Here is a 27655-nt window from a genome sequence, read left to right as displayed (position 1 = left end):
GCATCATTTTAAGCTACTAATATGTAATAATTTGTTACAGCAGCAATAGAAAATAGAGGTCATTGGAAAATCAGATGGTATGAAGCCCCCTGCCTATTTTTCCACATGACAATAGGCTGAAGTTGCATAGTTGCTGCTACTTGGTATTGCCAGAGGGCAATTATTCTCTACCATTCTTTTTGTTGATTTACATCTAGATGATTTTACTCAATAAAGACCTGGCCCCTATAGGCACGGGAGTGTTTTCTAAGTGCCAGGTGCCATACCAGGAAGTGATTACCAAAATGAATTAGACATGGCCCTAAACATTGAGTGTTTATGGTCTAGTGGGGGAGATAATGTCAACACGATGTCAACAGATAATGTCAACACGATGTGAGTGCTCCAAGGCCAGTACATACAGGGTACTCTGGAAACACAAAGCAGCATGTAACCCAGCCGTGGGTGAGCACTCAAGGAGGGGATGGTGCCACATCTCAAATAATAAGATCCTAGCTTCAAATAGCAGCAGTATCACTGTCACTATACGGTACTCACTACATATCACATGTACATGACCTATAGTGCGTTATGTCTTAAGTGCCTTATCTTCATTAATTCATTTAATCTTCCCAGTAACTCTACTGTTATTAAATGCATTGCACAGATGATAAAAGTGAGGAACTGAAAACTTAGGTTGCTTGCCCAAGGTCACAGGACACTTAATAGTGTGGAGTCACCATTTGAAGCAAGGTATTTTGGCTCTGGCGCCTGGGCTTTTAACACCTACCCTCTACTACCTTCTATAAACTCCAGGACCTTTGCTTGGATGCCAGGAGTGAAATTAATGCCTGTGCACACAGTGAGACCCAGGTCTCTTCTGGAGCTTTATCTTGCCCTGATTTGCAGAGATGCTAGTTCTCTTCAAAGGTAAAATAACTCCCTTTAGCCCCAGTGTTTTTACTGGAAATAGCTTCAAAGAAATGGCTGTGCTTTAAGGAGGCATAGGAAGTAGCCAGACAGGTAGGTAAAGGAAGAACAAGGGAACCCTTGCTCTCTTCTTTTCTCTGTGTGTATGTACTTCCTGGGTAATTCCATCCATACCCACGATGCTAATAACACTCATCAGTGAGTCACTTTTTATTGAGACATTTAAGGTATGTCAGGTTAGTTTTAGCAATCATTAAGCTCAACCACAATGAATGAAGCAGATTTTATCAGGTTAACCAAATTCTTCAATGTCATCTATCCATCCATCTGGTCATTCATCAAATATTTTTGTGTGCATACCAAGTGCCAGGCACAGTTCTACATTCTGAGAATATAGCAGTGAACAAAACAAAAATTCTTGCTCTTGTGAAACTCATATATCCACCCAGGAGACATAGACAATAAGCATATAGGTAAAACCTAGGGCCTGTAAGATGGTGATAAACAATGCTACAGGAAAAATGAGAGCTGGTGAAAAGGGTGATGGAGGTAAGGGTTGTAATTTAAAGGAGCAAGCATGGGTATATCTGGGGGAAGTGCGTTCCAGGGGAAGGCAACAATAAATACAAAGGCCCTGGGACAGGAGATAGTTGGCTTATTCAAGGAACACCAAGGAAGTTCATGTAGCTGGAGCAGAACGAATGAGGAGGTGAAAAGAAATAGAGTCAAAGAATAACAGAAGATCCGATTGTATTATAAAGTCATAGCAGAGCTGTATTGTAAGTGAGATGTTGGCCACTGAAGGGTTTTGAGCAGAAGAATGGCATTATCTGACCTCTATTTCTAAAAGCTTACTCTAACTGCTGTATTGAAAACAGATTCTAGGGTGGAAGAGGCCATTAAAATGTAAGAGATGATGGTGACAAGAAAAGAAGTAAGAATGACTCCAAGGGTTTACCTGAGCATCTGGGGAAAAAAAAAGAGTTGCCATTTATTACCTGGGGAACAGTTTAGGGAGAAGATGAGGAGTTTGTTTTAGGACTTGTTGAGTTTAAACTTGCTATTAGGCATTCAAGTGTAGACAGTTGGGTATATGAGTCTGGAGTTCAGAGGAGAAGTCAGAATGAAGATATAAACAAGCGAGTCATCAGCATATGGACAATTTCTAAAACCATAAAACTAGATGAGATCACCAAATGAGTCACTATAGCTAGAGAAGAAGTCCAGGGACCGAGCCTTGAGGCATTCCAATTCCACTGCTGAGAAGGAGCAGGCAACGGAATAAAACTAGTAGAATGCGATATTCTGGAAACCAATGAAGGAAGTGATTCAAGGAGGAGAATAGTAGATCAAATTAGAGACCTCAGTTCTTCACCCCTCCCTGTGTCCATGCTCTTTGCCATATGACTTTGTAAATACTCCCCTTAAAGATAGAGCATATTCACCAGCCCTTTGATTTTGGGCTCAAAGACATGATTTTTTTGGCCAACAGAATGATGGTGGAGGTGCCCATGCCAGTTCTGAGTCTGGACCTTAGAGGCATCCTGTGTTTGCACTTGCCCTCTTGCAGTCTGTCATCAACAGGAGAGAAACGACCTAGTTAACACGCTGGTCCAAGAAAGATTAGAAACTTATGGAACAGATTGGAACCCATCCTGCCGCTTGGAGCCCACCCAGCCCAGTTGAGCTAAGCCTACATCAAAAAACCCCTCGTGTGACCCACAGATGAATAAGCAAACATGTCTTAAACTACTGAGTTTTGGGGTGGTTTTTTACAGAGCACTTTTACAGCAATAGTTGACTGATAACAAGGAAAACAAGGAGATCATAAACTGTCAAATACGACTGATAGGACAAGTAAAATCAGGACTGAGAACTGACCATGAGATTTAACTACATGGAAGTTACTGACAACCCTGAAGAGCAGTTTTGTTGAAGTGTTGAGGTGATAGCTTGAATGGAGTAAGTTCAATAGTGTGTGGGAAAAGAGGGATTGAAGAAAAATAGTAAAGGCAATTTTTAAAATAAACTTTAGTGCAAAGGGAAGGAGAGAAATAAAGTAGCAACTGGAGGGAGGAGTGATGTCAAGAGAGGGCTTTTTTTTAATACAAAAAAAGAATGTCTCTGTGTATAACTGAGTCACTTTGCTGTACACAGAGACTGGCACAACACTGTAGATCAACTATACTTCAGTTAAAAAATTAATAATAAAATAGAAAGGGCTTTTTTTATAGATGTACTTTTATTTTCATATTTGTTTTCTATTTTATCATGTTTTTATTAATGAATAAGTACTATTTATATCATTTTATAGAATAAGTTTGCAAATGTTTTCAGATATTCCATTAAAGTAGTTAAAATATCATTGTGACTTATTCTATCCAATTTCAAACATTTAGAATATCATATTTGCCAATATCCTCTTTTTTTAATAATAGCTCTATTGAGATACACTTCACATACATTCGATTCATCCATTTAAAGTGTACACATCGGGACTTCCCTGGTGGCACAGTGGTTAAGAATCCACCTGCCAATGCAGGGGACATGGGTTCGACCCCTGGTCCGGGAAGATCTCACATGTCGCAGAGCAACTAAGCCCATGCGCCACAACTACTGAGCCCACATGCCACAACTACTGAAGCCTGCACGCCTAGAGCCCGTGCTCCACACAAGAGAAGCCACTGCAGTGAGAAGCCCGTGCACCGCAGCGAAGAGTAGCCCCCGCTCACCGCAACTAGAGAAAGCCCACACGCAGCAACGAAGACCCAGCGCAGCCAAAAATAAATTAAATAAATAAATAAATAAAAATACTGATGGAATTTTTAAAAAGAAGTGTACACACCAATGGTTTTTAGTATATTCAGAGTTGTGTAACCATTGCCACAATCCATTTTAGAACATTTCCAGCAACCCAAAAAGAAACCTCATACCCATTATCGGTCACTTAAAAGGGAAGTTTTTAAGATGGGAAAAATAAAAGCATATTTTCATGCTGATAAGAAGAAACTAGTAGAGAGGGGGAAATTCATGATGCAGTAGATAGAGGGGAGAATTTCTGGGGCAATATATCCTCAAGTAGGTAAAAGGGGTCAAATCTATAGGACAGTAACTGACCGTTCATCCTTAGTATCACAAAAAGGCAGAGTGTATGGGCACAGAAGCAATACATGGCTATACATGGTGGGAGATTGAGAAAGACTCTTGATTGCTTCTTCTTTCTTAGTGAAATAGAAAGCAGAGAAGAAAGACTTTGTTTCTCCTTGCATCTCACTGGCCCCAGTTGGATCACATGCCCATTTCTAAATTAATCCCTGTTGCCAGGAGAAATCCGTTCATTGATTGACTTGGGCTTGTGCTCCTGAACCAACCAACTCTAAGGAAGTTGGGCTTGAGCTAATCATGACCCCCTCCGGGGATCAATTCGCCAAATGGCATGGCTCATGTTGAATGGAAGAAGGTGGAATGACACTGTGGAGTCACAAAAATGTCCTCCTCACTTTTCACAATCACAATTCATAGCACAGGCTGACCTCAAAGCCCTAGGCAGAGTGTACTAGTTTCCTACGGCTGCTGTCATAAATTTCCACAAACTTAGTGGCTTAAAACAACACAAATTTATTCTCTTACGGTTCTGGGGTGAGACATTTGCAATCCGTGGCACTGGGCTAAAGTCAAGGAGTCAACAGTGCTGGTTTCTTCTGGGGGCTCTGAGGGCACAATGTTTATTTGACTTTTTCGGCTTCTAGTAGCTGCCAATATTCTTTGAGAGACAGAAGGTGATGTCATGATGGAAGCAGAAATTGGAGTGATGTGCTTTGGAGATGAGGGGGTTACAAGTCAGTCTCGCTATGACTCCTCTTGCTTCACTCTTAGAAGGACTGTTGTGATTACATCAGACCCACCCAGATAATCCAGGATAATCTCCCCATCACAAAATCCCTAATTTAGTCATATATACAAAGTCTCTTTTGCCATATAAGGTCACATTCATGGGTTCTGGATTTAGGATATGGGAATATCTGGGGAGCCATTATTCAACCTACTACAATGAGAATGCCAAAGAGCCCCTCATCTGAAGAGGAGAGAGAGGCTGCCCTAAGGGGCAGATTGGGGTTAATTTACCACATGGAAGGAGCAGGAGAAGACAAAGCATCATATTCAGTCAGAGAACTGTGATGGGGTTAACACTGTCCTTCCTCAGGGGCATGTCAACTTCCTAGCTTCCTATGATAATTTAGTCCACAGAGATCTAGATTGCCTTTCTTTTCCATAAGACATCACACTGGCCCATCACATTGAGGATAGTATTCTGATTGGACCTAGTGAGCAAGAGTTTGTAGTGACTGTGGGCTTATTATTAAGACATTTGCCTGTCAGAGGATGGGAAATAAATCCGAAATTCGGGGGTCTTCTGCCTCTGAAGGGGCATGACAAGATATCCCTCCTAAGGTGAAAGATAAGTTGTTGCATCTGGCCCTCCTACGATCAGAAAAGAGGCACGACACCTGGTGGGTCTCTTTGGCTTTTGGAGGAGACATATTCCTCAGAGCGTATGACTCCAGCCTATTTACTGAGTGACCCCCAAAGCTGCTGGTTTGGAATTGGGTCCAAAACAAGAGGAGACTCTACAACAAGTCCACGATGATGTGCAAACTGCTCTGCCACACAAGCCAGCAGATCTAATGGTGCTTGAAGTGGCAGTGGCAGATAAGGACACTGTTCGGAGCCTGTGGCAGCCTCTATATGTGAATCCCAGCACAAACCCTTAGGATTTTGGAGCAAAGTCCTGCCATTCTTTGTGGATAATTATTCTCCTTTTGAGAGACTTGTTTGCTACTGGGTCTTGGAGAGACTGGCTGCTTATGCACGGCTCACCAATTTACCATGTGTCCTGAACTGCCCATCGTGAACTGAATGTTGTCTGACCCACAGAGCCATAAAGCTGGGCCTGCACAGCACACTCCGTAATCAAATGGAGCTGGTATATAGGAGATGGGGCTTGAGCAGGCCTTGAAGGCACGAGTAAGTTACACGAGGAAATGGCGCAAGTGTCCATGGCTGCCACTCTTACATTATTTTCTCCCAGCCCGCATTTATGGCCTTGTGGGGAGTTCCCTAATGAAGAGAAAACGTGTGCCTGATTTACAGATGGTCCTGCACAATATTCAGGCACCACAATATGCAAGAGCACTGCAACCCCTTCCTTAGTGGCGAAGGGAAATCCTTCTACTAATCACAGCTTTGAGGAGTGCACCTGCTTGGCCATTTTGCTTGGAAAAAGAAATGGCCAGATGTGCAATTACATACCAATTCATGGACTGTAGCCAGTGGTCTGACTGGACAGGTAGGGACTTGGAAGGAATATGATTGGAAAATTAGTGACAAAGAAGTCTTGAGAAGAGGTAGATATAGACAGACCTCTCTAAGTGGGTAAAAAACATGAAGATATTTGTGTCAATACTCACCAACTGGTGGGATTTTAATAATCACGAGGATGGGACGACACGTTCCGTGGATACCAGTCAGCCTTTCCCCCAGCCCCTCTTGTCATCATCCAATGGACCATGAACAACGTGGCCATGATGGTAGGGATGGAGGTCATGCCTGGGCTCAGCAGCATAGACTTCCACTCACCAGTGCTGACCTGGCTATAGTCACTGCTGAGGGCCCAATCTTTCAACAGCAGACACCAAAACCAAGTCCCCAATATGGCACCAACCTGACGTGATCAGCCAGCTACCTGGTGGCAGGTTGATTACACTGGATCACTTCCATCAGGAAATGGGCAATGTTTTGCTCCTACTGGAATAGATACACTAGATATGAATTTGCCTTTCCTGCATGCAATGCTTCTGCCAAAACTACTGTCTGTGGACTTACAGACTGCCTTATCCACTGTCATAGTATAAGCATTACTTCTGATCAAGGAGCTCATTTCACACTAAATGAAGTGTGGTAATAGGCCCATGCTCATGGAGTTCACTGGTCTTACCATGTTTCCCATCGACCTAAAACAGGTGGCTTGGTAGAACTGTGGAATGGCCTTTTGAAGAGAGTCAGATATAAGCGCAAGTTAGGTGGCAATACTTGCAGTGTTGGGCAATGTTCTCTGGGAGGTTGTATATGCTCTAATTCATCATCCAATATATGGTGCTGCTTCTCCGATAGTCAGGATTCATGAATCCAGGAACCAAGGGCTGACTGAATCACTTTCCTATACACCTGAAACTAACACAACATTGTTAATCAACTATACTCCAATATAAAATAATTTTCAAAAAAAGCAGTAGTCGGGCTGCAATGATTGTTGTTGACTGACATCTATCTGACAAGTTGGTGGCTGGGCCATATAGGTTGTTAAATATTTTGAATATCACCCCTGCATATGGGTCCTCACATGCATTGGGTTGCACATATGTACAACTCTACTATGTTGAAAGCTTCATGGAATCACACCTTCAATAATAGTAGTTCTGTTATTTTGTACAACACTGAAAATCTCACAGATATCCAACAAATACCAATCAGCCAGTTAGGTGCACTGTGTATTCATGAAGTACCATCATTGATTACCAAGATCTCGTTATAAATGGTGAGTGGTATTAATGGCATTAAAATCATTCAAGGAGCTGCCCCCGGGCTTCCAGGGTCCCTGTGCTTCTAGAGGGAGATAGAATGCAGCATAGTTGGTTTCACTCTGTGAGCAGGGTGCCCAGAATCATATCACAATCTCCCTTGGGAGAGCTCCATGCCAACCCAAGGGCACCCGAGGAGAAGTTCTTACGAACACCAGTGATCTGTATCTTTATCAAGTGTCATCTCAGCACCTAACTTGGACAGAATATTTGAACATAGGCTGGCAGTTACAGCACTGCCATTTGGATTTATATCTCAAGTGCACATACACTTCATAAAGGGATCTATTCTATTATCACAAAAGTTTTTATTGGATTCCCTTTCTAGTTTTTTAGAAAAAAAGCAGAGAAAGAAAATGGATAAAATGTGACTAATGTGGGTAATTATCTTTACAATTCTCTCCAATACAGTACTCTCAAGTTCTTTTTATCGTTTTTCTTTCGGCCCTCTCAGAAACAAATCTCTCTGGCAATTTGAACTTATTGAAAATCTTTAGATGTCAGCCAACCCTTTCTAAAGAGCGAGAGCATCCTTACAGCTTTTCTCAAGCAAAATAAGAGGTGCTCAACTTTAATTATACAAAGCTTTTATTGATTTGGCTGACAATATCTTAAGCCTTGATTAACACTGGAAACTCATAATCATCACTATTCAGACTTGGAGAAGTGGAGGAGACCCAAAGAGGTCAGCTACCAAGGGTGGTCATCATTAGAGGAGGGGGAGGTGCTCCAAAGTGACAGAGACATGGATTAAGATAGGGAACCCAGTGGCCCTTGGTCGCTGTTGAGAATACACAGGGTGCTTATTGGTCATATGAAATCAAAGCAGATGTAAGAAATCAGAAGGTAAGAGTTTACTAAATGCACTTCTTTCACAGGTCTACTGCCATCATATAACAAGAATGATATCAATAGCATCCATTATCAAGTACATGCTACATTGCTTCTCAAAGTGTTGCTAAGAAATGGAGCCTATGGAGCACCCATGGAACCCCCTTAGAATCCACTACCCTCAGTTGTCTGGCTTGAAAATCTGTGTTCTTCTTATTTTATTTCCTATTTTACTCTCCTTGAATGCCTGGCTTCTCCATTGCCAAGGATATTAGGATATTACTGAATCAGCTACACAGACTCTTTCCCACTATGATTTATTACATTCAAGTACCACAGGAAACAAGTATGGAAGAGGATAGTTGAAAAAAATACCTTTCAGACAACCACATCTCACTATTATTTCCCTTTTGTAACACAGAGACTTGGCCTTACCCATCTGCAACAATAAAATATGGTCACATATTTATACCCATATTTATATCCTTTCACTTGCCAGATGATTAAGAAGTCCAGACTTTCCCTAGGTGTCTCCTCTCCAAATATTCTCTAGAACTCCCAGGGGTGCTTATGACTGTTAATGAGTCAGTTCTTCCTGCCTGCTGCTTCCTGCTGGGAGAGTGAGAACTCAGAAATGTTGTTAAGATCAGACTTTACTGTCCTTTGATGCTAAGAAGGCCTGGTCTGTTTGTCTTGGATGTCTCCAGCTGTGGCTTTGCACCTTATATAAGTGGAATTATACAGTCTTTGTCCTTTCATGGCTGGCTTATTTCATTTAGCATAATATGTTCAAGGTTCATACATGTTGTAGCTTGTATCAGAATTTAATTCCTTTTTAAGGCTAAGTAATATTCCACTGTAGGTATAGAACACATTTTATTTATTCATTCATCTGTTGATGGACATTTGGGTCAGTCCCACCTTTTGGCTACTGTGGATAATGCTGCTATGAACATTGAGGTACAAGTATCTGTTTGAGTTCCTGCTTTCAATTTCTTTGGATATATAACTAGAAGTGGAATTGCTGGATCATTTGGTAATTCTGTTTAACTTTTTGAGGAACTGCCATATCACTTTCCAGAGTGGCTGCCCCATTTTATATTCCCACCAGCAACATGCAAGAGTTCCAGCTTATCCACATCCTCACCAAATCTTGCTGTTTTCCATTTTGTTTTTTAAAAAATAATTTCCATTTCCATTCTAATGGGTGGGAAGTGGTATTTCACTGTGGTTTTGATTTGCATTTCCCTAATGACTAATGTTCCATGGGTCCCAAGCCTACTGATGGTAGTGCCCTTGGTTAGGAATGCCTGCGACACCCACTGGGCACACATTACTCCCAGCGACCTCCATAGACATTTCCCCACTGGGACCCCTACTTACGACTGGGCCAGCTCTTACAGACATACTTCAGCAAAAACCGTCAGGGAATGCTGAGGAACATACTTTTAACTCACAAGTCCTGGAGGATATACAGCACACCCAAGGGTCACAGTGAGGTCATGGGTAAAGAGAGAGAGAGCTCAGACCTGGGGCTCTGCCTTTATTAGGGTCTGAGAGTGAGGTGTCTAAGAGTTTCTTGGGTTCACTCTTTATTGGCTAATTGAAAGGATAAGAGCAGGAATCGTAGCACAAGAAGGGAGAAGTGGGGTCCCCCAAGGGGATAACTCAATCTGTTATCTTGATTACCTTGGGCTTTCCAAAAGGAGACCTTCATGGGTGGGGACAGCCTAGTCCCTTATCTGGTTGGTTTGCTAGTTGCTGTGTTATACACCTGGCAATATGTTTATTCAGAATGGTTGTCTTTTGAAATGAATGCCTCGGGAATTGAAAGTCAAGCACTTACACTACAGCTAGTGATATTGAGTATCTTTTCATGTGCTTATCGACAATTTGCATATATGTACTGTATATCTATCTACCTATCTATCTACCTATCTATCTGTCTATCAGAAATGTCTATTCAAGTCCTTTGCCTATTTTTGAATTGGGTTGTTTGTTTTTGTTGTTGTTGAATAATTTGCATTCTTAACAAATTCCCAGGTGATGATGATCTGAGAATCACACTTTGAGAATTGCTTTAGATTATATATGTCAAGAGATGGAATGCCAGCCTTATTTGTGGTACAAAAGACAGATAAAATTTGCTTGGTATATGGTTTTAATCACTTCTTAGGTATCAGGCTTTTGATAATTCATCATCTATGGCTTTCCTGGGATTCTGATATATTACCTTGTTCCCCATGTAGCCACGGTGGACGTCAGGGCAGCCCTGAAATTGAAAAATCCCATTACTATGTCACCCAACACCTTCAACCCCCTAGAGATCGTACCTGGGTGTGTTATAATGTCATGGGAATACACATCTTACTAAAGCTGGACCTGAAAGGATGTTACTACTGACCTGAAGATTTAGGAAACTCTTGTTTATACATCATCATGAAGGCTCAAAACTCCTAATAAGTAGGAGTCATTTTATACATGTGTTTTTTTCTTTTTTCTTTTTCTAAAGAATAATTATCTTAAAGAACTCTTGCTTATTAGACTGAGTTAGAGGAATTATCATTGGCCATGTGAATATGTAATTACCATGATTTATTTTGTCAAGTACTGAACATAAGTAAATTTCCTACACTTTTATTGAATTTGAGAAGTTAATTAGTATGACTATTAAGCAAAACCCAGAGATCATTATACATGAAATATTTCCTTATAATTCTAATAAATTGATTTCAAAACCTATTAGGCTTGAAATTTCATTCAATTGTCCCTAAACATTTTTCCCTTTGGTTAATGGATCTCTGTACTTATCCTTCTCACTAAAAATATTCTAGATCTATTTAAAAGATTTATAATAGTTCTTGCTGGACAAACATAATTAAGTTTGTTTTCTGTGAAAATCTGTGGTAATGTCCTTTGCAATTAGTGGAAAAGTATAATTTGTCTTATTATCGTTACTTAGCATTTTTGTAGCACTTCTTATTCCCCAAGTACTATATAATCACTAGTTCCTCTTGAGCTGTTTTTATGTTATACATTATAATGTTCTTTTGATACACTATGTGATTTACTTGTGTTACACCTTTCCATGTAGTTCAAGGGAGAAAGGGAATAAGATGGGCTCTTGTAATACCCTGGGTTGGGGGATCCCCAAGACCACCCCCAGGTTTAATGATTCACTAGGAAGGCTCACAGAACTCAATATCTAGTCATACTCACAACTATGACTTATTACAGCAAAAGGATGCAAAGCCAAATCAGCAAAGGGAAAAGGAATATGGGATAAAGTCTGGGGGAAAGCAATCTTCCAAGGGTCCTCTCCCAGTGGAGTTGCACAGGATGTGCTTAATTCCCCCAACAACAAGTTGTGAAGACACTTGCGAGGAGAAAAGGGAACCCTCTTGCACTGTTGGTGGGAATGTAAATTGATACAGACACTATGGAAAACAGTATGGAGGTTCCTTAAAAAACTAAAAATAGAATTACCATATGATCCAGCAATCCCACTCCTGGGCATATACCCAGAGAAAACCATAATTCAAAAAGACACATGCACCCCAATGTTCATTGCAGCACTATTTACAATAGCCAGGTCATGGAAGCAACCTAAATGCCCATCGACAGACGAATGGATAAAGAAGTTGTGGTACATATATACAATGGAATATTACTCAGCCATAAAAAGTAATGAAATTGGGTCATTTTTTGAGACGTGGATGGATCTAGAGACTGTCATACAGAATGAAGTAAGTCAGAAAGAGAAAAACAAATATCGTATATTAACGCACGTATGTGGAACCTAGAAAAATGGTACAGATGAACCGGTTTGCAGGGCAGAAGTTGAGACACAGATATAGAGAACAAACGTATGGACACCAAGGGGGGAAAACCGCGGCAGGGTGGGGATGGTGGTGTGCTGAATTGGGCGATTGGGATTGACATGTATACACTGATGTGTATAAAATTGATGACTAATAAGAACCTGCAGTATAAAAAAACAAACAAACAAAAAAGACACTTGCGAAATGCTGTCTACCAGGGGAGCTCATTAGAGACTCCATGCCCAAGGTTTTTATTGGGAGCTGGTCACAAACGCAACCTCTGCCTGGCATGTACCATATGTCCAGACTCCCAGAAGGAAAGCAGGTGTTCAGATTGTGATGGTTATCTTCCTGGGTGTCTAGCCTACTGGCCCACCCTGCAGATTTTTGACTCGCCAGCCTTTCCATGATCGTGTGAGCAAATTCCTTAAAATCTCTCTATATATCTCTATCTCTATGTATGTATCTATGTATCTATCTATACAGTAACAGGGAAAAAAGCATAGGGAATGCCATAGCTTGTTTATGGTTTTAAATGTAACAAGAGTGTTCCTCCAGCCCTGTGGACCCCAGAAATACCCTTTCCCCCCAGTTTATCAACAAGGTATACATGCACAAAGATCCATCAAAGAGACCAGAAAACCTTTCCAATCTATCTTAAACCTCAGACTGCGTTACCCAAGTAAAGAAGTTAGTGTCAAAAAACACTGATCCACTTTTGTAGTCCTCAGATCTGTGCTACTTGCAGTTTCGGTCCTGTGATTTTTCACTGGATAACATAACTTTCTCTTTTAACTTCCCAGGAAATGCCATGCTTGAAAGTGCCTTGAGCTGTGAAGCATGACAAGAACTAGCACCCAAGAACTCGTCAGAATAAAAATGGTCTGACAGCAGCTACTCCGGGGAATCGCCCCTCTCCTGCAAGCCATCAACATGAAGATGCTCCTGGGATGGAGAGACGGCAACTTTCCAGGCATAACCAGTGTTTTCAGAATCTGTACTTGTTTACTCGGTAGGTCCAGATAAAGGGCAGACATGGATGGGCAGGGGGAAAACATACGTTTTACTTCTTCTCCATCTCAGGCTTTCATTTTTTTCCTCATTATTTTGACAGTGTCTTACCTAGTTTCCCTGGATCTTCTCTCCCCTCCCCATTTTCAATTTATTTCATATCTTGGTATAAGATTTGTTTCTATAAACATGAATCTAGTCATATTGCGTCACTGAGTCCCAACTCGCTCTCCGCATTCCACTGAATAAACTCTCAAGTCCTTGGCATTGCATTGAGAGAACGTCACAGTGTGGCCTGAATTTATTCTCCCAGCCTCATTTCTAGCCACCTCCCTATCAAGGGTGAGTCAGTCATTCCCCTTTGACCCTTAAATCTAAGAATTTATCAGATTTTAAAGTTCTGTGGTTTTGTAAGATCCACTATCAGTAAGATGCATTTTTTTCAAGGAAACTTTGTATTGAAATATGCAAACAAATAAGTACACAAACCTTAAGTGTATAGCTTGATTAATTTTCTAAACAAACTTACCATCATTCAAATGAAGAGACAGACCATCACCAGCACCCCTATTAGTCTCTGCAGACCCTCTCCCACTCACTCCCTGCCCACTACCTTCTATCACTTGTGATTAGTTTTTCCAGACTTCAACTCTACATAAAGGTATGTTCTCTTTTGTATCTAGCTTCTTTTGTTCAACATAGATTTATGAGGTTTATCTGTGTTAGCATATGTAACAATAGTTGGTTTATTCTCATTGTTGTATTGTGTTCCGATTTATCCATTTTATTTTGATGGACGTGAGGTTGTTTTCATTTTGGGGCTATTAGGAATAGCGCTAATCTCGACATTCTTGTATATGTGTTTTGGTAGCTGCTTGTGTGTATTACAGTTGGATGTGAACCTAGGAGTAGGATTACTTGGCCATGGGGTATGTGTATCCTTAGCTTTAGTAGATACTGCAAACAGTTTACTGAGGTTGTTGTGCTAATTTATATTCCCAGCAGCAATAAATGAGTGTTTGTCCACATCCTCACCAATACTTGGTTATGCAGTCCTTTTTCATGTTAACCATTTTGGTGAATGGGTAGTGCTATCTCATTGTGGTTTTAATATGTGTTCCCTGGTGACTGTTGATGTTGAGAAACTTTTTATATGTTTATTGGCCATTTTGATTTTTGTTTTTTATGAAGTGTATATTCAAGTCCTTTGCTCACTTTTTTCCTATTGATTTTAGGAGTTATTTATATATACCGAGTTTTACATCCTAGATACAGGAAATTTTATACACATACACATGTATATTTATCCCATTTTGTGTCTTGCCTTTTCACTTTCAATGTTATTTTTTGATGGGCACAAGTTCTTAATTTTACTGAAGTCCAGCATGTTCATTTTTTTTTTCTTTATGGTCAGTGTTTTTTGTGTCCTGTTGAAAAATCTGCTTGCTCCATTTGTGAAGATATTCTCCCAGCTAGAAGCATTATTGTTTTGCCTTTTATATTTAAATCTGAAATCATCTAGACTTGATTTTTTTAATATGATGTGAGGCAGGAATAACAGTATGGTTTTCCGTATGGAATCCAATTGACCCCATTTATTGAAAAATCCATCTTTTCCTCTGTTGTACTGCAGTGTCACCTTTGTCATAAATCAAGTTGCTGTATTTGCTGTTTGTCGATTTCTGGATTCTGTATTCCTTCCATCAGTCTATTTACCTTTCCTTGGGCCAATACCACATTGTCTTAATTACTACAGCTTTATAGTGTCTTGGTATTTAGTAGTGTAAGTCCTCCAGCTTTGTTCTTCAAGGTTGTCTTGGCTATTCCTTTATTCCTCTAAATTTTAGAGTCAATTTGTCAATTTTCACAGAAATAAAACTTCTGGGATTTGATTGGTATTTCATTGAATCTATATATCTATTTGTGTGGGAATTTCTGTTTTTATAATATCAAATTTTTAAATTGGTGCATATGGTTTATTCATTTATTTGGGACCGCTTTAAATTTTGTAAAAGTGCCTTACAGTTTTCTGTAAGAGGTCTTGGCTAGCATATTGTTTAGGATTTTAGCATCAATGCTCATGAGAGATATCATCCTGTAGTTTTTCTTTCTTGTAATGTCATTGTTAAGTTATGCTGGCCTCATAAAATGAGTAGGAAAGGGCTTCTGCCCTTACGTGCTATGAAAGATTTTGTTAAGACTGTTGTTACTCCATCCTTAAATATGTTTGGATGAACTTAACTAGCAAGGCCATCTAGCCTAGCCTATCCTGGTGTTTTCCTTGTAAGAGAGTTTTAAACTGAGTATTCAATTTATTTAATAGATATACGTTTAAAATTTTAAATTTATCTTTCTGTTATTAAATTGTGTTTTTCTTTGTACATTTTGTCTAAATTGTCAATTTGTTGACATGTTATTCACAATATCTTAACAGTTTTTAGCATCTATTTAATCCATAGTAATGTCCCTTTTCTATTTCCAATATTCACAATTTGTGTCTTATCTCTCTTTTTCTTATCAGTTGTGCTCAATATCTATCACATTTAAATGTCTTTTCAAAGAACCAACTTTTGACGTTGTTGATTTTCTTTGTTTTATATTTTCTATTTCATTCATCTCCCCTTTCTGTTATTTCTTTTCTTCTACGTTATTTGAATGTGATTTACTGTGTTTTAAAAAATTGTTTGTGATGGATACTAGGAAGATATGCATTTAAAACACTTTCTCTATAGTGGTGATAGGTTGCATTATACCATTTGCCTTTCTCCTCATTGTCTTTTGTGGAACCAAAACCATGAGTTTTCAAATGAGGATCCCCGAAGAAACTAAGTATGAAAACCTTATTTTTTTAGAGGGCAGCCTCTATGATGTAGAGCTGTGGCCATAATTATAACTGTTAATGGAACAACTCGAAATGGTGCCCAATGGTCTGGATGGTAGAGTTCATCTCTCATGCACCCAACTTACTATATAGTAGGAAGTGACTTATACAAAGAAGAATTGAATACTGGGCAGTGGCCTTGGACAGTATGTCATTTTTCATCTCCTTTCGAGATTAATCTATCAATAGAACTGCATTAGTTTCCTAGGCCTGCCTTGACAAAGTACCACAAACTAGGTGACTTAGAAAAATAGACATTTATTGTCTCACAGTTCTGGAGGCTGGACGTCCGAAATCAAGACCTTGGCAGGATTGTGCACCCTCTGAAACCTATAGGGATATGTTCCCTCCCTGTCTCTTCCTAGCCTCTGGTGGTTTGGTTTGCTGGCAATCTTTGGTGTTTCTTGGCTTGTAGATGCATCACTCCAATCTTCTGTCTTCACATGGCCTTCTTCCCTCTTTGCATGTCTGTCTCTGTATTCAAATTTCCCCTTTTTTTGTAAGGACACCAGTCATATTGGATTAGGGTCCACCCTAATCACCTCATTTTAACTTGATTACCATTACAAAGACCCTGTTTCCAAATGTCATAATCTGAGGGACTGGGGGTTAGGACTCCAACATAGCTTTTTTTTTTTTTTTTTTTTTTTTTTTAGGGATTTTAATTATTTATTTATTTTTAGCTGTGTTGGGTCTTCGTTTCTGTGCGAGGGCCCTCTCCAGCCGCGGCAAGCGGGGGCCACTCTTCATCGCGGTGCGCGGGCCTCTCACTATCGCGGCCTCCCGTTGCGGAGCACAGGCTCCAGACGCGCAGGCTCAGCAGTTGTGGCTCACGGGCCCAGTTGCTCCGCGGCATGTGGGATCCTCCCAGACCAGGGCTCGAACCCGTGTCCCCTGCATTGGCAGGCAGATTCTCAACCACTGCGCCACCAGGGAAGCCCCCAACATAGCTTTTTTAAGTGACACAATTCAGCCCACAACAAGAACAATTTCAGTGCTGGTTGAGAAGCCTCCACAGGTGGACAAATGGAAAGCCAGGCAATGGAGAGGGAAAGGAAAAATATCCCATAGACAGGCAGGTAAAGCACTCTCCTTGAATATCGTTCCAATGATTGAAGTGCTGCTTTACAGATTCATCAGCCTTCTTGGGCAATACTATTTCCAGCATTTGACTCTATTTGTTTTAGTCCTTGGAGTGAACATCTAATCACATGTAGTTCCCATAGAAACAAAACAATTTCATCCCGGGACTCAGCCCTATCACTGATAGGAAACCTGGCTTAACATTGTGAGGCCAAATCGTATGAATTGCTTTCAAACCTATGCATGCTAAATTAAATCTGTATTTTCAAGATGGCAGTCACCTTAGGCGAAAAGGAGGTTTTTAGAGAATGATCGGAAGGTAGTGCATGCCCTTCTAGACTACATTGAAGCTTCTCTCTGACACCTCTTACCTTTCAGAAATTTAGTACCTACTCTGCTCCTGTGATTCTCTGTGGTTGTCTGCAATGTTTCTTTCTAAATTGCACTTCAGCAGTATCACCCTCTAGGCAGCCTCAATAGATTTTTAAGAACAGAAAGCAGAGGGGCAAATGAACTACTAAGAATAGCTACATTCCTGGGTCAATTAAATCCAACTCGACATCCTTAGTGCTTCTGTAATGCGATAATACCGATGATCTACCTCATAGCGATGTTGTGAGAAATAACAAATTAATGATTGCAAAGCACTCTGAAAATAGAAAGGGCCCAATAAAAGCTTGTAATTATTAACGCTAATCATTTGCAAGTGACCTAGAAATTACTGTTAAGTTATTGCATACTTCTTGTCATCCATTCTTTTCTTGTAAGTTTTGGACTTCCAGCCCCAAATTCTTTGTTGAGAGAGATTATATGTTGCTACACTGCAGCCCTCAGGAGCCCTCTTAGCAGAAACTTAGAAGCAACACTATCCCTGCATCTCTTGTCTCTAAAATGTTCTCTTCCCTATTGTTGAAATTGGATATAAATTCTTGATATTTATTCATTCACTCATTCATTCATCCATCCAACTGTTATTTATTGAGCATTGCAGGCACAGAACTGGATTCTGGGGATACAAAGATGAAAAAAATACACATTGTACCTATTCCCTTGGAGTTTATAGTTTTAGAGACAGAAATAAAATAACCTGGCAGTTGTAAAGAATGTACAGAGTGTACTAAGATGGAAATAGCAGAGGATGCTAGGAGGGGGCAAATGACCCCACACGGGAGCTGAAATATACAGCCAGGGACTGGATTGATAGGATATTGTTGAATTGGAACATCATGCCTCACCCTTAAAGGTCATCCTGTTTCCTTCCATCACACTTTCCTAAAAGAACTGTACTTATGGATGAACTTTCCCACCACCTTATTTCTCCAGGTAACAATTCATCAATGTCCTTTGTCCTTCCTCTCTTTAAAAAAATGAATGCGAGAGGCAGATCTTTTACCAAACCAAAGAGGACTTACCCTATCTCCCCAGCTACCCAGGGGGCAGAATGAATAACTCATAACTAACCACCAGAAAGACGTGCAATAATCTGTTAGGTTTCCATGTCTGCTGGACCTTGAACATTTTCTGTGAAGAGTACGGAGCCCCTCGTGCAGGTTCATCTTTATTCCAGGACTAACAATGACCCTGGTTAGGGGAATATCCTAGTCAGGGCTTGGGGTTATTAGTCCTGCTATCCTCAATGCCTCCCTACCCTGGTACCCTGATCTCTCCTCCTTCCTGTGTGTTGGTGGTTAAGGTCGTAATTAATTTTCCAGTTCCTTGGAAGCAGGATGTATCCCTCGTTCTCTCTACACTGGAGTTTCCATCTTGCACCTCAGCCCTTCTTTGTGAGTGGAGAGTTCCACCACCCACCTCCCCAGTCACAACCCCGTTTCTGATGATTACTATCCCACAGCTAGGAGCTCGACTATGGCTCTTTCTGTCCTTTCCCGACGCAGCATTGGACGCCGGACTTGTTTTGAATGGTTTGTTAATGGTACTTGAATCTGGCCTGTTCACCCCTTCCTTACCTCCCCGCCTTCCACAAATATTTATTGAGTCCCTCCTCTGATCTCCACACAGTGCTCAACCCTGGGGACACAAATGTTTAAAGTAACATTCATCCCTACACAGCTTTTTTTTTTTTTTTTTTTTGGCTGCGTTGAGTCTTCGTTGCTGTGCGCAGGCTTTCTCTAGTTGCGGCGAGAGGGGGCTACTGTTCGTTGCAGTGCGCAGGCTTCTCGTTGCAGAGCATGAGCTCTAGGCACGCGGGCTTCAGTAGAGTAGTTGTGGCTCGCGGGCTGTAGAGCACAGGCTCAGTAGTTGTGGCGCACAGGCTTAGTTACTCTGCGGCATGTGGGATCTTCCCGGACCAGGGCTCGAACCCGTGTCCCCTGCATTGGCAGGCGGATTCTTAACCACTGCACCACCAGGGAGGTGCCACACAGCTTTCTTTAGAGTCACCAAATACTGGGAGGACGCTTGCAGCTTCTCAGCCTACTAGGGTGGAAGGCATTTAAAAATAAGGTCAACTAAGGCCAGGGTTTGAAGCTGTCACTTCAGAAAGTGACTGCTCCCTGGGTACTCACCAGACCAGCAGGCCGCTGACTCTGACCAGCTTGGATCTCTCTGTTCTGACTTTGGGCTCATTCAGCGTCCTCTCAACTTTGCTCGTCTTTCTCCTGTGAGTACAGTCTGACCCAATAAATGGCCATTCTTTCTGCTCAACACATCCTCTAATTCCTGTAATTGTTCCTGGACTCTATAATGGGCTTTGATTGTAACCATGAATCGTTTTTCTGTGTTTGGTTTTCCCAAAGCCCCAAGAGAAGTGCTTTACTCTGCGATTTCTTGGATTTGACCTGTTGGGCCAATGTTTTAGGAACTCAGTCAAGTATGTGGATACCAGCACCCATGGATCCTGGTCTTCCTGCCTGGACCCCTACCAGCTGGACCCATTCTCCTGCTCCCACTGGAACGTGGTTTTAGCAGAGAGGGCAGAGTGCAATGATTTCTTGCTTGAGAGTTGCTTCAAGTAGTGGGAAGCCCAGGCTCGGAGCTGTCATGGCATCAACTGGATCTCTCAAATCTCCATAAGGTTCATTTTTGTTTACTTCAGGTTGCACCCTGTTATTAACATCATTAAATACATTTCTGAACTAGACGCAGGAAAAAAGACACAATGGGTTAAAATCAACCAAGATTAGCAAATTCAAGGGAAGAGTGTGGTTTTAGGTATTTTCTTTAATTCAGATCACTCAGAATAATGTACCTTAATCGTACTTTGTAAATATCTGTTTATTCTACAGATAAATATGTATAACAAGTATACAATAGATACAAAGAATTGAATTGTCCTGTCTTGTATAATTTAGGAATCAACCTCTAGGTCTAGGTTGGCTGTGTCCCTCATTGCCTATTTTCTAAACTCCAGGATTTGGAAAGAATCACTATTTTTTTTTAAAAAGTGATTGTTAAGGAAGACTTGTAAGGCTATAGTTTAGTACAATTATGATGTTAGATTCTGGGACTGCTAACCTGGCAGTCCTATGACCCCCAAGGATAAGTTAATTTAAAGTAGATAAAGAAGAACTACAATTACTACCTTTTGTAGGGCCAAGGAGTGCTTGTCAGGAACAAAGTGTGTGATCGAATGCTAATGATGGTTCTGCAGGCTGAGCATTTCTGAACACTTTCGGTACACAAATTGCTCTTGGTGGATGTAACTCTTTCTCGTGAAATTTGCTCCTTGGGGAAGTATAAAAGAAAAGTATGTCTTTCTTAGGTCTGTTGTTCAGAGAAAAATGGCACTGCTTTGATATAATGAGGAATAAGGTAGGAGAGGGAGATGGCTATATCACATTATCTCCATTTTGTCATTCTGTGTTGGGGATGGCATAGAGCCAGTGCATCTGAACATTATTGTAGAACATGGTTGCTATTAATCAAGTACATTGCAATGTTTTTTTTTTAATTTTTAAAAATTTTATAACTTTTTATTTTATATTAGAGTTCAGTCGATTAACGATGTTGTGTTAGTTTCAGGTGTGCAGCAAAGTGATTCAGTTATACATATACATGTATCTATTCTTTTCCCATTTAGGTTGTTACATAATATTGAGCAGAGTTCTCTGTGTTATACAGTAGGTCCTTGTTGGTTATCCATTTTTAATATAGCAGGGTGTACTTGTCATCCCAAGCTCCCTAACTATCCCTCCCCCCTTATTTTTGGGATATAAATCTTCAGATGACATAGCAAGAATATATCCTCTGCAATTGTCACCAAAGGAGGACAGAACCCCAGTTCCTCAACTGTTCTAGACAGAGCCGGGACTCTGTGCCTCTTTCAGGTACCCTGAGGTTAAGTTGGATGATGTTTCTTGGAAAAGCAAGTGATGAAATATTGTAATAAAACAATCATTATACTCTGGATTTGTGAAATTAAAAAAAATAGCTTTAGATGCTTTCATGTGTTTTTTTTCTTTTTTAAAAAAACTTAGAAATATTTCCCATTTATGCCTCTATATGTTAGAATAAAAATTGTATGATCCTACATTATGGGATTGTTCACTCTAAGGTACTGCTCTACTGAGAGAAACCAGCCTTTTTGAATGCTTAACCCTGGGCCTGGAATCTGTAGTTCATAGGTTTTAGTAAATTCCTGGCCACTGCCTTGCTTCAGGTGGACGTAGATGAGTACTTTCACCTCCTTGGACTTTTATTTGTGTCTCCAAGAAGTGAAGGTTAATATAGAAAAAGTCATCCAATTGCTTGGCTAGCGCTGTTCCCTGTGCAATGTAGCATTCAGTGCCCCAAGAGTCCTACATGGACCTTCACCCAAGTTGTGAGGGAAGTTGGTGGTGAGGGAATGCAAAAGATGCTGGTGGATATAACCACCAAGAATCTGCCCATCTTTGCCTTCTGTACCTGCACATAGGGTACCCCCAGACTCCTCCACATGCCTCTAGCCTGAGATAGGAGTCGACATCTGGGGTTCTAGGTTACTTTGGTGGAAACGGCCACCAAAGTAGCCCCCCTCTAGACTCGGTCATGCATTAGATTGTTGTGCCCTGGGCACGTGCCCAGGTAATTAATTGGAATGGCTGCTTTGCCCTGTGATCTTTAACACACCAAGATTTGTGGTCATCTCTGAGACTGCATTGCAAAGTCAAGGCCATGTCCAGTCACTCTTGAGATCTCAGCAGATCTGTTTTTCCCAACCTCTTTTCTTCATCCTATTGTTTCATTCTTTATTCCTTTGAAAGTGAGGCTTCAACAAAATGCTCATCTCAAAAAGAAATCAATGAAAAGACCTAATAAATTCATAATTTCACACCTAAAAGGCTACACAATTGTGCATGTTTTTGAAAGCCAGGTCTTTATATTTGCATGTGCTAAAAGAAACCTCTCAGATATACAGAATAAAATCTCCTATATTTCTCGTTCTTTCTCAACTCCTTCTACCTTTTAGAATAACAAACTAAAGGATTTTAGGATAAAAAGAAATGTTCAACATGCTGCCAAGAATGGACAACACCAACTCACATCTTAAATACCATGAATTTTCTTCTCTACTCATATCTATTCTTCGATTCACACTCACAGTATGTTAAGCTCTGAATTTCATCATAACGCACCACAGCATTACAGGTCTAATCCTCACCACTAAATCAGAGTCCTGAACTGATTCAACAAATTGAAGGGACTCAACATAGGTGGATTTGCTGCTGAATACCTTGCTTTGATCTCTCTAAGGATCTGAAGTTTGCATACTTGCCTTTGGGTGTCTGCCAGTCTTTTATTTGAAAAATCCAAACAAAGATCTCTCCCCTCGACAGTGTATACCTTAGGGAGACTTCCAAACAACATCCCAAAAGACAGAGCTGCCAAGAGATAGTAAACAACGTTCAATAAATAGAACCTGTTTTGGTGAATGCCTTCTGGTGTTGTATGTTTTGGTGTAGCAAACTTTCCCAGTCAGTTAATAATTGATGGACTGGGACTTCCCTGGTGGCGCAGTGGTTAAGAATCTGCCTGCCAATGCAGGGGGCATGGGTTCAATCCCTGGTCCGGGAAGATCCCACGTGCCACGGATCAACTAAGCCTGTGCGCCGCCAACTACTGAGCCTGTGCTCTAGAGCCCGCGAACCACAACTACTGAGCCTGAGAGCCACAACTACTGAAGCCTGCATACTCTAGGGCCTGCATGCCGCAGCTACTGAGCTCATGTGCTGCAACTAATGAAGCCTGTGCATGCCTAGAGCCTGTGCTCCGCAACAAGAGAAGCCACCGCAAGGAGAAGCCCGCGCACCACAATAAAGAGTAGCCCCCGCTCGCCACAACTAGAGAAAGCCCGCACGCAGCAACGAAGACCCAACGCAGCCAAAAATAAATAAATAAATAAATAAACTATAAAAAAAAATTGATGAACTATTTGAACATATTGAGGCACAAATATACAACTTTAATTGGAAAAACTCTTATGTATCCTTATTCTCCTTCCCTCCCTCCATCATGGTATTCTAATGGTGTCCTTCAAAAGTAATTCCAGGGTTTAAGAAGGCTTTTTCTTTTTTTAAAAAAAAGAAGGCATTAAAACATAGTTTTTCCTATCCTGATGGATCCTGCATACTCTCCAAGGAACTCCTCAGAGTTGACAATATCAGGTATTTTAAAGTTACTCTACTAAAAGAGAGTGGATGGAAACATTTTTAGAAAAATAATTATTTATAAAGCAATGTCTCTAATTGGACAGACAAGTGAGAGGATGAATGACTTGGCTGTTATTTTCTTGGCGGATGGGGGGCTTTTTCCAGTGTTCTGGAAAGTTCAGCCCAAATCTCTCCTTATTCTGGGATGGGGCTGGCCACAGCTGTGGAAGCAACAGAGACTCCCTTTGTTCCTGAGGCCGGACATTAGCTGTTAGAGCAGACAAGCCTCCACTGTTCCCATCAGGCGTGCAAAGGAAAAGCCTGTTGCAGAGCTGTGGGGAGAAAAGCAGGAGAGCCAAGTTTTAATTAATCAACAAAGTCATCAGATAGGGTACAAGGTGGTTTGCAACAGTACCTAGCATACAACAATGCAGAAAATAAGCAAGGAAATCAAGAAGATTCGTGGGTGAAAGAGAAAGGAAATGAAGGGGAGGATTAAGATGAAACTAGACCGGAAGTTGGTACCCAAAACACAGCTATAAAGCCCAGGACACATAAAGAGGGAAGGATGATCGGTTACACATAAAACCAGAGCAAGCTTGGTCTCTTGGGCTGCAAAGCTCTCCTCCAACTTCTGACTACAAAGAAATTCCTCTAGCAGCTTTTATCTGAAATATCTGCAACCTCATTCCTGCATCAAACACAGTGATCACATTTTCTGTGGTTATTTGGTTTAATGCTGTCAGTGTAGACAGAAGAGAGATCACATTCTCTGAAGTCAGATTTGTGGGACAGAGCTTTCTCTCTGAGACTCAACAACAATCTACCTCTGTGTTCTTCTTCTTGCCCTCTCCTGCCTCTCTCTTTAGCTCTCTACAGAAGAGGGAGGAAAAAGAAAAGGAAATAAATATTCAATTTTTCTTACTGTATATGTTAAGTGCTGGGTTAGGAGATTTGCATATGTTATTTCATGTAGTCCTCACAATAAATCTATAATGGAAGTACTATTTCTCGCATTTGATAGATGAGGAAAGAGGCCCCCATACCAGAGGTTAAAAAGTTTACCCGATGCTGGTATGTGTTAGAAGCATGATTTGGACCCACAGCTGGACTTCGATGATAAATCAAATATAGCTATAACTTCTGCTCAAATCAATCAATCAGCAAGATCTTTCTAAGATCTTCCTTGTATCCAGGTCTGGAGATATTCTATAACTCCACCAAATTCCCCCATTTATTTGCTAACTCTCAGCCTGGGGAGAAAAGGCAGGAGAAAATATCTGTGGATTAAAGAGGAGTGAAAGGGATTTGATCTTTTTTATATTCCAGTGATGTTTCATTTTTCTACTTTATTTTTTTTTTCTGATCATCCACCCTTAAGCAATATATCGGTCAGGATATTAAAAATGAGCAGAAAACCATTTTTTTTCAGCTACTCTTTATCTAAGCAAGGCATAGCTAGCTAGAGGTAATTTCAGTCCATTTTGGAGAACAGACTGCCTGCCTTGGCATGTTTTTATTCCTAATACTGTCAGGCTGTAGATGAATCCAGGACAAAGCGTCTTCATTGTATTATATGGGAGAGAAACAGAGTCAAAGTCATCTTAACTTTGTAATGAATAGCATTTGTCAGAGTGAATATTTGGCTCCTTGGAGCTTAAAGGAGAAACAGGACTAAAATGCTTTAATAGTCCAGAGACTAGCACAGTGAAATGAATGTATTGCTTTTAGGAGAGTCCCCAGTGGACAGCGCATAATGAAACTCGCTGTCTGATGAGGCCGCCTCGGTGTAGGAGACCCACGGGCAGGCAGAGCAGCGTACTGAACACCGGCTCCCAGGAACCTGAGGTGACCCTCCCACCTGCCGCAGAGGTGGCGGATTTCTCTGCTGTCCGGGTGAATTGATATGCAGAATAAATGTTGAAAGCTCTTAGTAGGGGTGGTGGGGTGTGGTCACGGGCCTATCACAACTGCTGCCCGAGACCATCCATTTTCAGGGTTGGCTGTCCAGATATTAGACAGATTGGACACCAGTAGGACACTAACAGCCTGACTGTACTTGGATTAGCTATAAAATGAATCACACAAATTTGTGACCAGCAGGGAGTGTTTTTAACAAACCCAGAGGCCCAAGTAAGCGCTCCAGATGCTGAATAACAAAGTAAATGAATTGGGCACCTCTGACATCCAAACACAAAGTCACTCATTGGACAGAGGAAAACTGACAGAGAAAGAAGGACCAACAGCTATTGGAAGAGGTGGGAATGGGGGGCTAATGCTTTTTGATGCTGAAGAAAAAAATTGTAGGAAGGGGCTTCCAGTTTTGCCAAAGAATAAAAGGGTAAAACATTTCCACAGCCTCTAAGATGAAGAGGAACCCAAGAGACTCACATAGAACAAACAATTTCAAAACTAAGAAAACAGGAGTGGAAGGAGAGAAATGCAAACATCTATCTAGATGTAACTCCAATGAGTAGCAATTGAGGGGGAGACAAATCCATTTATCACTTCTTCCTCATCACTAAAAGACATATCTTAAAGCTTTTACTCCATTATTCACTCCATTTATGTATGTGTAATATTAAATCATTTCACTATATTTTCCTATATTCCACTGGATTGAATGTTGTCCAAGGACAGAGACCATATTAATGTAGGCGAGAGGAGTGCAAATTGGTGCAATCACTTTGGAAAACAGTTTGATATTATCTCCTAAAGTCGAACCTTTTTATGCCCTAATACCTAGCAATTCTACTCATAGACAAATAGCCAAGATACATTCCTGCACATATATAGCAGGGGATACATATAAGAATGTTCGTAACATTAAAACCTGGGACCGAATGTCTATAACTGAAGGGAACAAATAAATGGTAGAGTCACATAATGGAATATTATATAGTAATCAAACAAATGAACCACAGCAATTTCGCAACAGTATGGATAAATCTCTGCAAATAATATTAAGTGGGAAAAACGAAGACTGGTCAAAATGAATATACCCTTTTTACAAAGTTAAAAACAATTTAAAAAATATTTTTAAAGGACTATATGGATATACAAAGAACACATACACATATGAAAGCAGGGAATGATGGCCATGGAATTCAGGGTGGTGTGGAATGGGCTGGGGAGACCATGTAGTCGGATATGGGTTTTCAAGGCTCTGGCTTTTATTTTGGGTGGTGGGTTTACAGGTGTTTAATACAAATGACTAAATAATGAATAAACAGAAATGGGTCAAGCATGGGCCAATAATGAGAGTGTGACCAAGGATTATGGAAAATCCAATTCTGGCCACCTGAGAGCCAACGGGATGAAAGAGAAAAATAAGAATAAATTATGCTGATCCTAGAACACTTCATTTAGTACTTGCTGTTTAAAGGAATTTCATAACCATGATGATGGAATAAAATATTTGAATCTAATTAGGCTCCTTGGTAATAGGGTTACTCATAATTAGTACTCCAAGCAGACTGATTCTCATATGTTGGTCCAAGTTTTTGAGTCTTGACTCAAGCATTGGCATAATTCATATGAAGAAATTATTTTTTTCTAAATATTCCAACATTTATTTTTTTCAACGTTTTATGAAAATTTCAAATTTATAGCAACATTGCAAGAATTTTACAATGAACATCATATACCTACCACCTACATTCTACCATTAACATTTTACTCTACTTATTTTATCAGGTACCCATCTACCCTTCTATCCATCTATCAACCAACATTGCAAGAATTTTACAATGAACATCGTATACCTACCACTTACATTCTACCATTAACATTTTACTCTACTTATTTTATCAGGTACCCATCTACCCTTCTATCCATCTATCAACCTATCTCAGTTTTTTGTTGCATTTCAAAGTAAATTGCAAATATCAGCAT

At 40.5% G+C, this 27655-nt stretch overlaps 1 pseudogene; it reads left to right on the top strand.

Moving 5' to 3' along the window:
* The first annotated feature begins 1088 nt into the window (after positions 1 to 1088).
* LOC133081270 (uncharacterized) lies at positions 1089 to 25666 on the top strand (annotated as a pseudogene).
* The last annotated feature ends 1989 nt before the right edge of the window (positions 25667 to 27655 follow it).

This window comes from Eubalaena glacialis, chromosome 20, assembly GCF_028564815.1.
Source record: "Eubalaena glacialis isolate mEubGla1 chromosome 20, mEubGla1.1.hap2.+ XY, whole genome shotgun sequence".
NCBI classification, from domain to species: domain Eukaryota; kingdom Metazoa; phylum Chordata; class Mammalia; order Artiodactyla; family Balaenidae; genus Eubalaena; species Eubalaena glacialis.
This window is presented reverse-complemented; position numbering and strand designations above follow the sequence as displayed.